At 40.6% G+C, this 17,095-nt stretch overlaps 1 protein-coding gene across 3 annotated transcripts in view; it reads left to right on the forward strand.

Moving 5' to 3' along the window:
- Positions 1–1,699: 1,699 nt before the first annotated feature.
- The window catches only part of shisal1b (shisa like 1b), a 37,543-nt gene continuing 22,147 nt past the window's right edge, over positions 1,700–17,095 (forward strand). For 2 of the 3 annotated variants that reach the window (XM_085462349.1, XM_085462346.1), the window contains exon 1: positions 1,700–2,075. The gene's annotated coding sequence lies outside the window, so the exon portion shown is untranslated. Of the gene's footprint in view, positions 2,080–17,095 lie in introns of all 3 variants that reach the window. The other variant, XM_085462348.1, reaches the window with a different exon arrangement.

Consider the following 17,095-nt stretch of genomic DNA (forward strand, 5'->3'; position numbering starts at 1 on the left):
GCTACTTTCCTTTCAGAGATGAGCAACACCATCTGGTTTGTGAGCTCTAGCATGGTTTTGTAAAACTCGGTTGCCTAATTTTTGTTTGGTGGTTGTGTGTCCTGTTTCATCCTATGTGTGTGTTTGACTGTGTGTATGTGTGTGAATTCAGCTGAAGAGGTTTTCGTTTCTCCTTCTAGAGATCATAATGCCTGAAAACTTCAGAGCTCTACATCAAACAGTTCTTTTTATTATAGATGGTAGGTGCCTTCACACAGTCCTGCTCGGGCTCCTCGAAAGCTCGTATCTCATCCTTTGAGCTTCCACCTTCCTGCCGGTGGTTGTGGGCAACGTCGTCCTGTTTTCATGAGTCATGTTCAAAAAATTTTCAACCCAATTTCATCACTCTCATTAATTTCATAAAACCCAATTATCTGCAAATTTTTCATCGCAAGCTCCCTTGTTGCAATAAAATGTGGAAGCTGCTCCTTGAAAAGAAAGTCCATGGAGTGTGTTAGTCAAACCCCCTCAGATGTGGTATCACTAGAAAGCCCAGGATGTCCTCTTGTCAGTACAGTAAGGCTCAAATACATCGCATAAATTGTGCTTGAGGCAGAGCTCTCAAAGCATGTCCTCCCACAGAGGACAAGAATGAATGGCTGGGTCTTAGGAAGATATTGTGCCCATTATCAAGATGGCAAATTGCAATTGTAATTTGATGCATACTGAACCACCTTATTAACATTTTAATGCTAATGATGAGAATGTTGATGAATTAATTATCTTTAATGAATCTGTTAATATTTTAAAAAATATTTTAAAAGATGGAAACAGGAAGTGCATGGTCTTTTGCTAACTGGTGAGTTAAATAAATGTTTTGGTCTTTGTCTTCTTTCTTTTGCAGATGACTGATTATTTGTTTAAACATTAAGACTATAATGAAAAAGACAAACAAAAAACCCCAACGAAGCCCCACATTATCAATTTACTGCGTGATCCTGTGATTAATTGGATCTGTGATGACCGAGTTGAAAAAAGTAAAGTATTTTATTTATTTATCGGTTTATCTGTTCAAACCCAGAGATTTCAGTTATCATGTTGACTAATGACAATATTTGCATTATTACAAATGAGCTCTTTTCTTTTTTTAGCCTTGTCAGTACAACTGACTGAATGCAGAGCAGTATCAGATGATGGAATCGTATATTAATCATGCAATTCTGTCTTCACGCAGTATATCAGTTAATTGCACATTTTCATTCTTTATACAGCCAAATTGGAGCGCTGTCTACCAAACATGCAGTTAGTTTGTGTATTGGTACTGTGTGTGTCCAAAATTAAACTGCAGAGCATTCTTTGTCAACAGAGTAACCTCTGGACAAGCGATGTTTAGAGAGAGGAGATTAGATTAACGCTTGCTCGGGCGCTAATAAATCTGGAGTCATGAATAGAGAGGGAGATTATGCGCGAAGGAGAGAGGAAGTAGAAGAGAGGGAATTTTCTTAAAAAAAAAAGCACAAAACTGCTAGTAATTTCACCCATGAGAGAAGTTGAGCAGAGAACTAACAGGAAGTCTTCTCCCTCAAGAGGAAACCAAGTGTTGTTACTGTAAAAACAGCTGACCTCGTGCCTTTCTGTCGGGAAGGAATGCACGCAGAGGAGACAGACAGAGAGATAAACAGGAATCATACAGTACAGAAGATCACCCTCCAGTGCAGACGCACGGGCTCTCTCTCTCGCTCCCTCCCTCTCTCACTTTTTCTCTCACTCGCCCACTTAGTATCATTTCATCTCTCTCTCCCTCTCTCTCTCTCACCACACTCTCAGTCGCTGAGCTCTAACGGATGGGGATACACCGCCAAGGAGGACTTAGGGGTGAGAAGTGTGTGTTTCTTCTCTTCTCTGGTGTGTTTTCGTTCTCTTCCGCCTGGCTTCCCTCATGAGCTGTTAATTCCAGCCCTGGTCCTGAGGATGAGGAGGATCTGTTTGTGAGGAAGACGCAACAAAGGAAGAGAGAACAAGGAGCAACAGGGTGGCAAATTCTGCAAGCGGGAGTGAGCAAAAAGATCTTTTCTTTTTCTCCAGGCTCAAGCAAGGTTGGTAAGGGAAGCTTCTTGTTATTGAAATAAACAGTGCCTGCTATTATTGTTCTATGTCTATTACTTAGTTTCATTTCTAACAAGACATATTCAAAATATTTCCCTCCCTCCCTTAGAGCTTCAGTTAACTGTCCCTGCAGAGCATTTTTCTAAATTGAGAACATTTTATTTTCTAGAAACATTTGAGTCATATTTCTTTCTAATAAAGCAAGTCCCCAGGTTGGATACTCAAGTGTCACTACAGGTCAAAACTACTGTGTAATTTCCCCAAGGCATACAGTACAATTCTCAGGTGGAGTCTCTCGTTAGCAAGGTGGCGGAGACTGAGCTTCAGGAAAAGGCGAGGACAGCTCGCTCTCATCGCCACTCCTCAGCTGTCACTTTACACAGGAGGCAATTAAGCGGGATTGGCAGCTGACGCTGCCGGTAACTTAGAAACAGGCGTGTGGGAGACACATGGTGGCACACGATAGGATTTAGAGGAGGAAGGAGCAGCGGAGGAAGGAGATTCCTTTTGTTCGTTCACACAAAATCCTGCTCCTCTGTGAAAAATCCTGCTCTCGCCTGGGTGTCTGAAACCTGGCCCACAGGCAGCAGTTGCGAGCTTTTATGATTTTGCTCAACAGTGAACATTGTTCAAGTGTGTTTACTCTTAAGGGTATGTGCGTAGACAGAGTGCGCGTGCTATGTGTGTGGCTGCGCGTTTGTTCTAGTGTGGACTGGATGTATTGAGTCTCTCAAGTGAGCCCTCACCTTTCATTTCCATGAGTGGAAGAAATTATTCAGTCAAACAAAAGAAGCAGAAAAATTATTTTCATAAACACAACACCTCCCTTCCAAATATTGTGATTACTCTGTGAATCATTGGGTACCTTTGGGTAATTTCTGTACCCTAAGAATGAGCAGTTTCATAATTTGCATAAATAAATAGGCTCCCCAAGGACTCTGGCTTTGTTTAGCTTTTGCTTACTTACAATATATGACTGAAAAGTATATGACTGCTCACTATTTGTCACAAAACCTTCTTGCTGCTGTTTTCCGGCACTTATAGAAGAAGTGTGCCTTCAGATGCAAAGGTTGGTCTCTGTCTGGTGGCAACAAAGGGGCTCTGATGGAGGCTTAAGGGAGCCGATGAGCCATGAAGTTTGTTAAATATTCGCCGTTGGGTTTGATGGGCAGTTTGATTAAAAATGTATTCTGGGAAGACGCCAGGGAACAAAGTATTGTGTTCACAGTGTAAACACAGGTGGAGGCATGAAAGTGCAGTTGGTCTGGACTGTGCGTGTATGTGCTTTGACACAAAAGGAGGGCTGTTGCATCAGCCAAAGTCTACCTTATATTCATTTCAGTGACAGGAAAGCGGTGTGTTTATATAGAAACCCCTAAAGTGAAACATTTTGCTCTTAAAAAGGATTGCCCAGCAGCACACTAGAGCTTTGTGTTTAGTCCTGGACTTCACATGTTTGCGTCACTCACACACAGTCTCCTCCACAGGCAGGACAGGACATAACCATGACCGTCAGTCATTACTTGAGCACAATTTCCTCTGTCACCTTGTCTCAAGCGCACCCCGCCACTCCACTGCGCCTCACAGGGACAGCCATGCTGAGTCCATCGGTGACCAGCTGACTGTCCCAACTCAGAAAAGTCATTGACATTGAAAGGGTACTGATGCGTGCATGCTGCGTACAGTATACACACTCTTATCTCACCAAGGCATATACTTGAATACACACATCCGTACACAAACGTAGACACACACATACATGCGCTCACATCAGCAGAGGTGGAGCCAGCAGAGGCGTCGTGACCACTGGCTTGGCAGGAGCCCTCAAGGTGAAAATTTTTAGTGAGGAGCATTTCAAATTCAGAACAGATGATCAGACCGGCGTTGAAACTGCAGAGTAGCTGGCGGCACCAGATGCAGACAATCTTTTGGCAGAGGAAGAGTTTTTGGTGCCTGAGTCTCAGACATAAAAAGTCAGAGGCGCTGAGCTGAAATTAATACAACTGTGGTTATCACCGTGTTACGGACGCTGGTTCTTATCGCGGTCCAGATGAGGCACAAAGCCTCAGCTATACGACCGTCCTCACAGCACACGTAATCCAGCCATGTATCTAGACATAACAGAGTGCAGACAGAGAAGGTTATTTAGAAGTAAACACAGAGTCAAACGCCGTTTCAGAGTCTCTCTCTGGTCATTACGAAATTGATGTTTATTTCCCACTAAACAGAAGACAGCTTTGAACATTGAGCACTGAGCATAAAATACGGGGTAATATTTACTTAATATAAGCCAAGAAGCTACTTACCAGTTCTTTGCCATTAATTCAGTTCAATTCAGTTTTATTTCTGTAGCGCCAAATCACAACAAGAGACGCTTCACGGAGCTTTATATTGTAAAGTAATGACCCTAAAATAATTGAGAAAAGTATACAGAATGTCACAATTTAAACTCAATAATAAATCTTATTCGAATATCTTCTAATTGCTTCCCACATCCTGAATTCCAAAATAGACATATTCTGAATGTGCAAAGACAAAAAAACAGCAAAAAAAACTCTGAAGTGAACAACACAGATGCACAAAGAAGCACCACTCTAGGTTTACAGGCAACTGTAACAGCTTGTCATGAACTACGGGTCAAAAAAAGAAGCTGTCCTGCACAGTTAGGACAATGTTCATTATTTTGTACTTGCTATGTTTGATAAAACAACAGCAAAATTAAAAAAGAGTAAATGGGACTGATTGAAACTTACCTTAGTTAAGCTGTGGTCACAAAAGAAAAAAAATGAAAAGAAAAACTTTCACTGGTAGTTTCAGCTGTGAGTTAGATCAACCCTATCCCTCTTACTCTTTGAAGTAACTTCAATGTTTGCGTTAACACTGAGGTGAATTTCCGTTATACTTTTCTTGCTAAAGGGCAGCTACAAACCACATCACTGCCAATTTACAAACCACATTGTTGCCTGTTTGACATTTGTGGGCAGAACACTCTGCAGGTGGAAGTGGCCACATGAAGCGCACACACAGGCCACAAAAAATAAAATAAGAATGGGGAAAAAAAGGTTTATTTTCACACTGTATGTTTATGTAAAAAGTTACAGTTTTACTGTTAAGCAATGATGATTATAATCCCTGATTTAACTTGTTGAATACTTTGTCCAAACGCACCCAAGCATCACATTTTTATATTTTAGAAGCTGTCTTGATATTTTTGCCTCGACGGTTAAACGATTACCAAATTGTTAGTAGTAAATGTGAATACTGTTTGCGAGACGGTCTGTCTTTATTTCACTGAGAATTTAGTAGAGCCAATTTTAATGTTAGAGTGATGTGCACACAATCCTTTCATTAAAAGTCAAATTACATTCTGACTGTAGGCCAATCTTACCGCACTTTCAACCCAAAGGAACTTCTGACCACATCATTCAGGTACGCTCGAGCATGAAAATCCCTTTGGACATTTTCTTCTGGTTTTGATTGGCTACTATTTGAATCATTTCACTTCAGTGGTATTTAAAATTAAATACGGCTTTTAAAAAAACACCTAACCCAAAACACTGATCTACTTTTTACTTGCACGCTGAAAACAACAAAGACTTCGATCTGATGTTCCAAGTGGACTCGATGCCCTTATCCACTACACACCCTGCAAAAAAGAAAAAAAAATCACGAACATTTTCCAGCTGTGAGTATAACTGATTAATATTGCAAACAGCATGCAGCAGTAGCAGCCAAATAATTACACTGTCCAACCCAAAATAAACAGCAACACGTAGTCACTCTGTGAGCTCAGAAATGTCTTGTTTTCCAAACTGTGGTGCAGAAAACTGCATTTATTTGGTTAATCCGGTCTGTCATCGATAAATCTCTCTGCATGATTTACGCCGAGTTCCCCTGCCCCGTTTTGCCTCTGTGTATGTGTGCACAGTGTTTTTATGTATGTTTTATCTCCACATTCATTTGTTTTTGTGCACTTGTTAGTAAGACAGTGTGTACCGTATGCATGTATACGTTTCTACAGCTGAGTGAGTAACAACATAACTGAGCCCTTGCATGTCCGACTTCCCCTCCATATCAGAATCCACTGATATGCAGGGGAGATAATAATCACCACTGAGATAATAAGCAGAGGCCTTTAGGGCAAAACATGGCCTGTGCTCATCAACTGTATGCATTCACTTTCCCTCTGTGTGGCCCCTGTTGTACTTCACTTCTGTAACAATGCCAAGGGTGGAAAGCCAGAAGTCTTATTATATTACTGCTAATATTAGTAGCTTGCTTGTAACTATCTGCATCCCGATCCCTTTATGTGGACATAAACATGCACTTTTTTACTCGTATGCATAGGTGCAACTGGCAAAATGGCCCATTAAACATTTATCATTATCTATAAGCACTAATATGAAGGGGTGAGTTTAGTTTTTTTCCTTCACATTTGTGCTTTGCTTTGAGGTCTGTCGCTCTGTATTGTTTTTTGTCTTTTCCTCCCTCAAGGGGGGTGGGGGCGTTTGGCATCAGGAAGGCATTTCCTCTTTTTTTTCAGCAGCTTCTGAAATTAGAGGCTGAAAGAATAATCGAATAAGAGACAAGCTGTTGAAATTCAGAAGTAGGTTCACCCAGTGGCTGTTTTGAATATTAATGCAGTGTTTGCTCTGTGTATGTGAGTGTATCTCCGGTCAACACAAAAGGGAAGAAAGAAATCACATTAATGCAGACTCCTTTGAGCATTAATCCAGCTGAAACTGTTAAATCATAGATGAGTGATACTTCACAGGAGAATAAAGGAATACTTGGGGAAATCAGAGGTTGGGAAAATATTAACTTGAGCAGAGTCATTATTCAAATTAGTATCTGTGCATGTTTATTCCTGTACATAAAGAATAGCCAGAATTTTTATATTGTAATATTGTCAGTCTGTGACACCTTAGTTGAGGGTTTGCAGTATAGATATTTATATATCCTTTGGCTTTTAAACTCATCATATAATATGATAACTAAAAAAAAAAAATTGTGTCACCAGTCTGATGTCTGATCATCGATTAAACAATGGACATCACACCACCGAGTAAACATCTGTGTATTTTTTTTAATTAGCACTTGCATCCCTGCGGCCACAGTGACCTTTGAGCACATTCCCATGCGTTCATCTTTTAACATTTGCTCCAATTTTAAAGAAATTCCCTCAAGATTTTTAAGAGATATTAAATTCACAATAATGGGAAGATCTTTGGTATGAGTGGACAAAAGAAAAACAACCTCGGACCGCAGCTCTCATTCTCAGAGGTAATCTTAATATTGACTTATTGACATTTATGCATGACCTCATACTTCTCAGTAATTGGTGCAGCAGCATCTGACCTCTGACCTTGCTCTTGTGCTTTAACTAAAGCACATGGATGCTTCATCGACTTGAGTTTAACCTCCAGTTCAGCCTCTCCACCGCATCAACCGTGGATCAGTGTTATTACGTGACTAATAACAAGTGGAAACCTGTGGTGATCAACATCTTTCCACGTAAATCTGTGTTGTTATTTGATTACAATGTGTGATCCAGTGTATCATAAACCTGAGGGGAAGCTTAGTCAGTGAAATCAAACGTAATCTACTCAAAACCTAATCACCATCAGATCATTTAGAGATTTTGCGAACAAAACCATGTGTATTTACTTCCACTTGAGGTGCGATGATTTTAAATTACTGCACTCCAGCAACTTTCGGCGAGCACAGTAAATATAAGATAAGAGAGGCTCTGTGTCTTTACGCACTGTGCCTATGCTGTCATATAAAAGCACATGTTATTTCACAGTGTTGTAAATAAGCAGCAGAGAGAGGAAACTCTTAGAGAGTTCAGACAGAAAGAAAACAAAACGGAGCTGCATGGGAAAAAAAATCTTAGTAAATGTGTGACACGGGGAACCAAAACCCCGTTTGAGAGCAGCGAAGAAATTTGGTTTAGGAGCATATTAAAAATAACTTGCAAGTGCAAGTTGTTGTTGTCATGAACTCAGTTGTTTTTCCTTTGCAGACACACAGCTTTTTATTTCTACTGTGGTAGGAATCCTGCAGTTTTAATGACGGCACCAGGTTTGAGTCCTGGTACAAATCTACATTTTCCTCACCTCATAATAGGAATCACCCCAAATAATTGGGGAAATGGAGAGCAGTGAAGTCTCCTGCTCTTAACAGCCTCCATATGTAACCGTATGCCTGCCTGACCTCCCTTCCTCAGAGGTGTTACAGGAAGAGGGAGCAGCTGTGAGAGACAGCTGCGATGCGATTGGAGTGAACAAAGGGTTAAACGCTCAATTCAGACGCTTACAGATGATAACAGAGCCAGAGGTGCAGAAGAGCCTCTGTCACTTTGGCTCAACCATGCAGGAAAGAGAAAAAGCTTTTATCACCAGATAAAATGAGCGTGTTGAAGAAATGGTATATAAATTCATCAGTGTCAACGAGAAGTGGCAGATAAGGAGACTGACAACAGCTGAGCACACAATTTCTGGATTATGCGCACTTTGATCTCACAAAACAGTAACCTTTCTCATTGACATTAGTTGAAGGATGAAATAATGTCAAAGTGCACATATATAAAGAGCTAAATTTAACCTCCAAGTTTAGATGTAATTTTTTTTATGTGTTTGTGTGTGTGGGGAGGATTGGTAAAGCATTACTTAAAGTAAATGTGGTTTTTTTGCAGGATTTCCTGTAACACGTGGACTTCTAAAGGTCTTTTCTACTCCAACTGAGCACTCAAAGTGTTTTTAAAAAAATATACAACATGTCTCATTCACCAAGTCACACAGACATTCATACTAACATTTTTTCTATACCTAAGCACTTTGTTTAACATTCATGTACATACTCACAGTCACTTGCATGCAATGGGGGCAACTCAGGGTTCACTGTCTTGCTAAAGAATGCTTTGACATGCAGACTTGAGTAGCCTGGGAAATCCTATCCTGACTGGTAGACCACAGCTACACACACCTTTTAATTTTTAAAAGGTACATGCAACAAAATCCTCAAACAATACCCCCATTATAAAAATGCCATTCCGTCAAATAGATCATCATTTTTATAAAGGCACTGGGACGGCCACACTAAAAAATGACAGACTGGGTCCTCGGCGAGAGTATTCATGTGCAAATCTTTACTGTAGGTCATCCTTACTCAATGCCTTCCTTTTGGTTTGCCTTTTAACTTGTGGCGGTCCATATTGTTAAAAAAGAGAATATAAGCGATGCCGCCTTTTGTTACTAAGCAGAAAATGCATGAATATGGATTAAGAAGTGTGTGTCTGCGGGAGATTGGGCTTTGTTTCTAAAGTCAGCTACCACTGAGCCAGGGGCTTTTAAGAAAATGTCACGCAACCAATGCGTGTGTAAACATTTGTCTGTGTTGTAGCATCAAACATGGTGCATATGTGCTCACCGTGCTGGCAGACATTACACGCTATATAAAGCCTAAGTATAATCCATGAGTCATTATGGCTCAAATGACTGTAATTTTTAATTCACCACGATATATAATGCTTCACTATAATCCTTCTCGCCAATAATGACGAATATATTTAAATAAGCTTGATCGCACCCGCCATATTATCAGTGAACAGCAGCAGGTAACTCTTCATTCTGATAATAAATCCATTCACAGTCTCAGGAAATCAGTTCAACAGAAGCGTTTTGCAGACGTGTCGGGGCTTTTAGCACAAACTTATAATATTAGAGCTTTGAGTTGAACTCAAATGGCATTTAGGGAGCACTTCAGGACATAGTAGGAAGTTATTATTCACAAAAATCTGCCAAACGTATGCAACCTGAGGTGAGTTCATTCTATGTGGGTCAAAAGCAGGACAGCCTCATTAATGAGGTGTAATATCACTACGATGGCCAGTCAACCAACACTTCCAATAACGATCGCTGGAACGGTTCACAAACCGTTTCTTGCGGTTTAAGATTTTTCTAACAGGCTATATAAACTGGCTGCCAAAACACCATTAGCATTTGGAAGGGAAGCAGTGGGAGTATTATCCATTCTCATCTGAGGTATTCTTGGCCACACTATGTGAAGGTGTGCATGACCACTGCCCTCTGCGACCTCCAGGTGATTTACAGTGTATCTGTAATGGCTATTTTGGGGTGAAGTCGCATGGGCTTTGACCTCTTAAGACTTTTGCTTGTGGGGGTTATCTGAGGGTAAAACTACCCACTTCGTTAAATTCAGTGTGCTACTTTTGGATCTGACGCGACTGTAAAAGTCACTGAGGATTAGTGATATTTTCAGGCAGTGTAGGTTTACACGGGCAACCAAAACTTGTAAAGTAGCTGGGTTTATTGAATGCCGTTGAGTCATTGAGTCCGTAATCTTCTGTTTAAAAATCACATGGACTACGAATGGTTCCAACAATGTGCACGGAAATATGTTAGTAAACATTAGCAAACCTTGAGTTTGTGTCTTTACCATTTATCACCATCACACATGGAACAAAAGTGCCAGCTTTAGGGCTAGTGTTGCCTCTTTGTCATTTTGGTCTGTGTAATTAATGCAGGCCAAAGGGACACAGCAAAGTGATATTTTTATATTTGTCATAACTTTCTGCTTCATTTTTTGAAATTCCCACTGGGATATTTGTCTGCAAGTAGGAGCTATTTTAAATCCAGGGTCAGGCGGATGATGATGGTGGGGAGCACTTCCAACGAAAAAAAAAAAGGGAAAGAGCCCAGAGTGGGGTGTTTAAAACAAATCCAAACAAACAATGCTGGCTATTGTCTGGGAGATACTGCCGTGTCAGTCTGCATCAGAGACACCGAAAAATTCCCCAGGGTATGTCTCCCAAATCCCAGAGCCAAACAAGTCCAGTTATTCTGCATGAGTCACAGTCTCGCTACCAAAGAAAACTGAATGCGAGTGCCAAAGCGCGGATGCGTTGACAGATGAGGACTTTGCTGCCTGCTGGCGGCTCTGAACTTTGATGGAACGGCAAGTGTTGGGAGCTGCTGCAGAACAATTCCTGGAAGGCGTTCTGTGGCCTTGAAAGTGATTTAAGGGTGACAGCTACTGTATCTCTGTGACATTTAGCAGTCAAACTCAAGAACACCCAGTCCTCTGAGTCGCTTGATGAAACCCAAATTCTCAAAGCTATAGCGGCAGCAAACTCAAATCAAAAAGAAAGTCTGAAACTGATCCCCGCTGTAGTTATTATTATTATTTCTTGTTGAAAAAAAAAAAGATGAAATATGTCAAACGTTAGAGAAGATATTAAACAAACAAAAGCGGCACGTTAAAAGCATAATAACTGATTGAAAAACTTTGTGAAAGACACCAAGCACTGCAGCTGCTTTTCTTATTATGCAATAAAGGTTTTATGAGTCGATGCTTAACCTTAAGCGTTCAGTCCCTTCCAAATGCAGCATCAAGTGAGCTGGATTCATTCATACTGCATCACATAGAAACAAGGTCTTTGTTGTGATCTGCGTTATGTTAGATGAGGTTCCAAGAATTCTCATCCCCCCTGCTGACTTCGAGACCTTGATTGTATAATGAATTCAACTTATTAGACTCCAGTAGCTGTCTCATTAGTTCCCTCTCCCTCTCTCCGTGCATATATTTATTGCCCCGCCAAAATTATTTGTGAGAGAATCGCCCTGTTAAATTCCCATTTGGTGCAGAGGAGACCTTTTTTCCTGTGAGTTAGGGTTTCCCAGATTTCCCAAGTGCTTAAATGTACACTAATTAGCCTTTTCTGTGTTGTTTTTCTATTTTGTGTGACTAAAGCTTAAGAAAAAGTATCACATTCCTTTTCTCCAACCTCCAAAGTTGTGATATTAGTTGTTTATTCAACTTGAGATGTGGCTGGAGCAGTGTCGCGAGAAGCACTGAGCAGTGATCAGATGTGTTTGGAGCCACTGCTGGGGGAGGTTAATTTCCAGATGGATGCTGATATTGCCTTCCTCAGAAATACCAGCCAGAAGTCTTTCTATCTACAGTAGATTAGCTCAACAATATAATGCGGTGCTGCCGTTTCTGCCAGGCGCTATGAAACTTTAAAAGCAAGTTGAATTATAATTCTAGTTATACTGATGGGGGAGGGGGTGTTCAGACAAATACCTCTGTTATTTTCCAATCTTGCTTTGTAATTCAAATTGATGATAAATTAAGGGTGTGAGATAAAGTGAACGTAGAAGGCAGAATGGTTTCCATCAACATGACAGCTCTCAGCAGGTAGATGCATTGTGTGCCTCCACAGACACTAGCTTGATTACAGTTGTTCTCTCATCTTCTGCTTGTGTTATGCTAACAAACCATTACCAAGTCAGAAACAGAAACAGACCACCCATGCAGCAAGCTAGGTGCACTTCACAATAGCCGAGGTTATTATGCTGCCGTATCGACCAAACTCTCCACAACAAGCCCTATGGCAACACTGCTGTTTTTCCTCCCTTAGCATATTTAAGGATTTTAAGTATTCATTTCCTGTCCACCACATTGTGGGTGGTAATTACTACAGGCTACACTCTTCCTTATGTCCTCTGTGACGTTAAGGTCTCCCAGGCAACATCCAGGCTTTAGACGAAAACATGTTGCTGCCGCCTTTGGGCTTTATTTAGAATATTTGACCTGGAAAATTTATTCAGGTGACGGCTCATGTAAACCGAAGAAGAAACTCTGTTCATCAGTCAAATTCATATCTGCAGACCCGGAGCTCAAAATGACACAGCACAAATAAGCTCTTATTGCTCTGATCACTTTGTAATAAAAAGGCGTCAGATCAAAAAAAAGAAAAAGGCTCCTGAGAGAGGATTATGGGTAGTTGTGTGAAACGCACTTGATTGATGAATCAAAAACAACCTTGTTGCTAATGTGACGCTTGCTGTGTAACTGTAATTTTTTTTTAATGTTTATTTCAACCTCTTGTGATTTATTGAAAGATATATTTAGGATCACAAACAGAAGATGATGGAGAAACTTGTCCTTTTATCTTGGTCGACTGGTTTACGTTACAAAATTAGAGCCACTGGGAGAAGCTGCTTTCATAACTGCTTTCAAGACCATAACACTAAATGTCATGCTTCACTTTAGGTATTTAGATCCATCGTTCAGTACTGTTAAAGATGCGAGCAGCAATCTGAAATGCTGTCTGCAGCATCTCCCCAAACATACACTAAAAACCTCTCTTTTCATTCCTGAGGTCTGTCCTGGGTAGATAACTCTATGCTGAAGCAGGAAAAGTTATGTTTTATAATAGGAGATTTATCAATATATACATTTTGATGGACGACTGGGCTTTTTAGCTGCAAGCTTTAACATATCAGGACATAATCCAAAAAATGACAACATCAGATGTTGTAAAAAACAGAAAAAGCACCTTTAGCAGCGTTAACTCGAGTTAATCATTTTGTGTATGACTTCGATAGTCTCTTTTTCTTTTGTTCCACTCTTCTGTACAATGTAGAGACAGGCCATTGAAAAATATCGGTGTAGTACTTTGACTCTTTTTTTAGCCATTTTGTTGTACATTTTTTGCTGTTCTTAGTGTCATCATACACTTTTTCCCAAGCTTTAACTATTAGACAGATGGTCTGCTATTTGACTCTAAAGCATCGTGCTTGATAGTTGGTATGAAGTGTTGTTGTGGATATGCTGTGTTATGCTTTCAGTAAACATGGTAAACATCAGTAAACATGAATTAAGGCCAGACTTCTCCACTTTGGTCTTGTTCCAGAAGTCTAGAGATTTGTTTAGATGCAACTATTTGCTCTATTCCACTTGTACCTACTCAACTCGGCTTAACTTTACTCAGTTTTTAGGGTTTTCTATTAGGTGGCAGTACCTTATATCAGGTACTTCCTTAGTGTCTGCATGGCCGGGGTTCCAAGTGAGCTGACCCAATCCAAAATTGTGACGTCAGCAGACTGCAAACCACCGATTGGACAGTCAATGGTGTCACTCGATGAGTTGTGAGAGCGTCTTCTTCACAAAAATCAAAACTGCTATTTTTGAAACTGGCTGCACAAAGATCAGCACCATGGTCCCCGAGTGTGACAAAAAGCAACGCCTGGACGTCCTCCATTGTTGTGTCGCATGCAAATGACATCACACGATTGACGTTTACGTTTCATGACATGTCCTGTACTTCATCTGAGGTTATATTTATCTAATCTTATGTCCTTATACGTAAAACCTTAAAACTGAAAGAGGATGCAATTTCTTTCCTGCGGACTGATTTTACGAGCAAAGGCGGTTGAGGTTTATCTTTTTTATGTATTGTGAATTAAAAGTACTTTGTACTTCTTTTTTTTTTTTTTTTTAAACTTTAAAACTGCCCTTAAGTAAATAAATAAATATCCCAGACTACTGTTATCCTCTAAGGACAGTTTTTCTTTTATCATCAGCTGTGTCACATCTTGTACATGTTCACCAGTCATTGCTTTTAATGACTTAGACTGCCACTCCTTACTCACTGATGCTGCACACAGTTCAGTCCTCTGTGCCAATGACAATCATTAGATCACAGCTCTAAATCTCCTGACATGGGCTCATGTCCTAATGGAGCACTGTCGGGCTTCTGAGTGAAGCTCTAATGCCATCAAACGTGAACGAAATCCAATTTATTATGATGATAGTCAAAGGGAGCATCAATTAGGTAGAGGGCTGCAACAGAATGTATTTGGACGCAAGCCCATCTGCAGACCCACAGTCACTTAGCTATTGCTCACTCTTCCCCTTGTGTGAAGTGGGAGTCTCATCTCTAAACTGTACTTCACTGCGGATGCTCATGTGTTTTAGGGTGATTGATAATGCACATTAACATGGATTAAGAGCAAGGGAAGTAAGAGAGAGTGCATTTACTCTTATAATGAGACACAGAGGGCGAATAAATATCCAACTACTATCACCCATGGAAGAAAAAGGTTATGTGAATACTCAGAAAGACAGGCCTAAATGTTTAGTCTAAAAATAAAGTTAAGCTGTAGAGAGGAAGAAAGCGAGAGAGAGAGAGAGAGAGAGAGAATTGTAATGTCGAGATTTTGCCTTTACAAACTTGAAAGCTTCTCAGATAAGGGACACTGCAGGCCAAAATAAATAAATAATGACTTTTAGAAAGCATAATAACATGTCGCATACTTTAAAGTTAATGTTTGAACAAAAATAAGACTCGGACAAGGATGTTCTTGAGACAGGCCCCGCTTATCGCTGTGTGTAATCTTCAAATAGCCCAAAAATCTTCCACTGCGCTCTTCCTCATCAAACTTCTGACAGATTTGGGTCTCCTGCTGTGTTGTGATGAAAAGTGTGCTGCTAGCTTCGCAGTGGTTACTGCAGCAATTGGTCACTTAATATTTGCTTCTGTTCTGAGCGAGTAATGAGGAACACGCAGGCAGATAAATGAAATCTACATGCTTTTTCGTAGAAATACAGTGTTTCCCCTCAGAGCAGCTTTCACATTTACTCAGAGAGTGGGTGTTTCCATGGCCTTTATGTATATTTTAGTTTGATTTGAGACACAGCAAGTATCTAGACCCTCCATCTGTGTCGTGTGTCTGTTAGGCTGAACAGTTTGTTCTATTTTAAGTCCCAGGGAGCTATGCACTGTGTGCTGTGCTGTGTGTGCCTGTATACGTGCACTCCTGTGTATTTACAGTACATACTCTGCTTCACTACCATCAGACTCATTACACAAACCCTTGAACCTTTACGTCTTCGCAAACAAGCCGTGCGCCGTGATGCTGTGAACCTTGCCCTTTTATAGCCTGCGTAGGGAGCAGGGTGACTCCATGTGACAATACAGGAAAACAAGTAATGTATATAAAAGACCACAGCAGTGAGTTGGTTGTGAGGAGTGGGTTTAGAAAGGATGGGAATCCCTCGTTATACTTTACATGCTGTCATCTGACAGTACACTAAAGCTTTCACCAGAAATAAAAAGACTGGAAAAAAATATATGAAATGCCACTCTAACAAGTCTCCCGGGACCCCCGTTGCCTGGCTTTCTGAAGAAGGAACAGCTTTTCAGATCAAAAAATGCTTTAAAAGACTTTGACAGAAAAAGCTTGCTGTGCTTCACTTGCAGCTCACAGTCTGTCCATGTGGTCCACAGTAACTTCATTGTATATTGGAAGGGTTATGCACAGCATTTATTCCTTGATCTGGGATTGAAACCATTTAACACATAGGAGACGGGGCGGCACCTGTGACAGAGAGTGGGATTCTCCACAGTGTTTGCACAGCTTTAATTTCTTCTAAAATATTTGTTTAGCCTCTGTAGCTCAGTTTGGGAGCCTGTCTCAGCGAGATAAAGATAATTGTATGTCTTATTAAGGTTATGGTTTATCCAGCCTGGAATAGGAGCGTGTCTTCTTAAGGATAGAGTCTACATTTGAGTCTAATCGTATTGCTGCTCCTCTTGAGTGTGTGTCCATGTATGCAATTCAAGACAGCAGGCATTTTCTCACCTCTAATCACGTGAGATTTTTATCACTTGAGGAAAAAAATTCTCTTTTTGTGCCATTAGCAGAACTCGTGTGACCTGCTGGGGAAAAACATCTTTTCCTCTCTTATTAACGTTGGATGCTTGTTAACTGGTGTAGGCTATCATCCTGCTGCCAGTACTGGCGTTGCCTCCCATTTTTAAGTCTGTTAAGGTCAACAGCAATTTGGATAAAGGCTAGGTATTTTAATCTGACGAATCTCTCTGCCCTCAGGTTACTTTGAGGTTTCGGTTTTTCATGAATGGCTTTGGATAAAATCTTAAGCTCTGGACCTGTGAAAGGCCTCTAATATCTGAGGCCTGCATTTTCTGCTTTTACAGCTCCGTAAAACTGACAAACTGACCTGACAGCTTTGCTGCTTTCTGCATCAATTGCCCGAGTGTGCAAAAAGGTGTTAAAGGTGTAAAAATTGCCAAATGCTATTTACTCCACAGCCAGCCCGTTTCATCCTCACTCTGTGATCCATTGTGTACCAGCTGCAAAACAGGCCGTGCCATTGTAAGCAATCAACTTACAGCACA

This window comes from Copadichromis virginalis, linkage group LG7 (assembly GCF_057382275.1).
Source record: "Copadichromis virginalis isolate Kocher_CV1m ecotype Utaka linkage group LG7, C_Virginalis_male_GT1.1, whole genome shotgun sequence".
Taxonomy (NCBI): Eukaryota; Metazoa; Chordata; class Actinopteri; order Cichliformes; family Cichlidae; genus Copadichromis; species Copadichromis virginalis.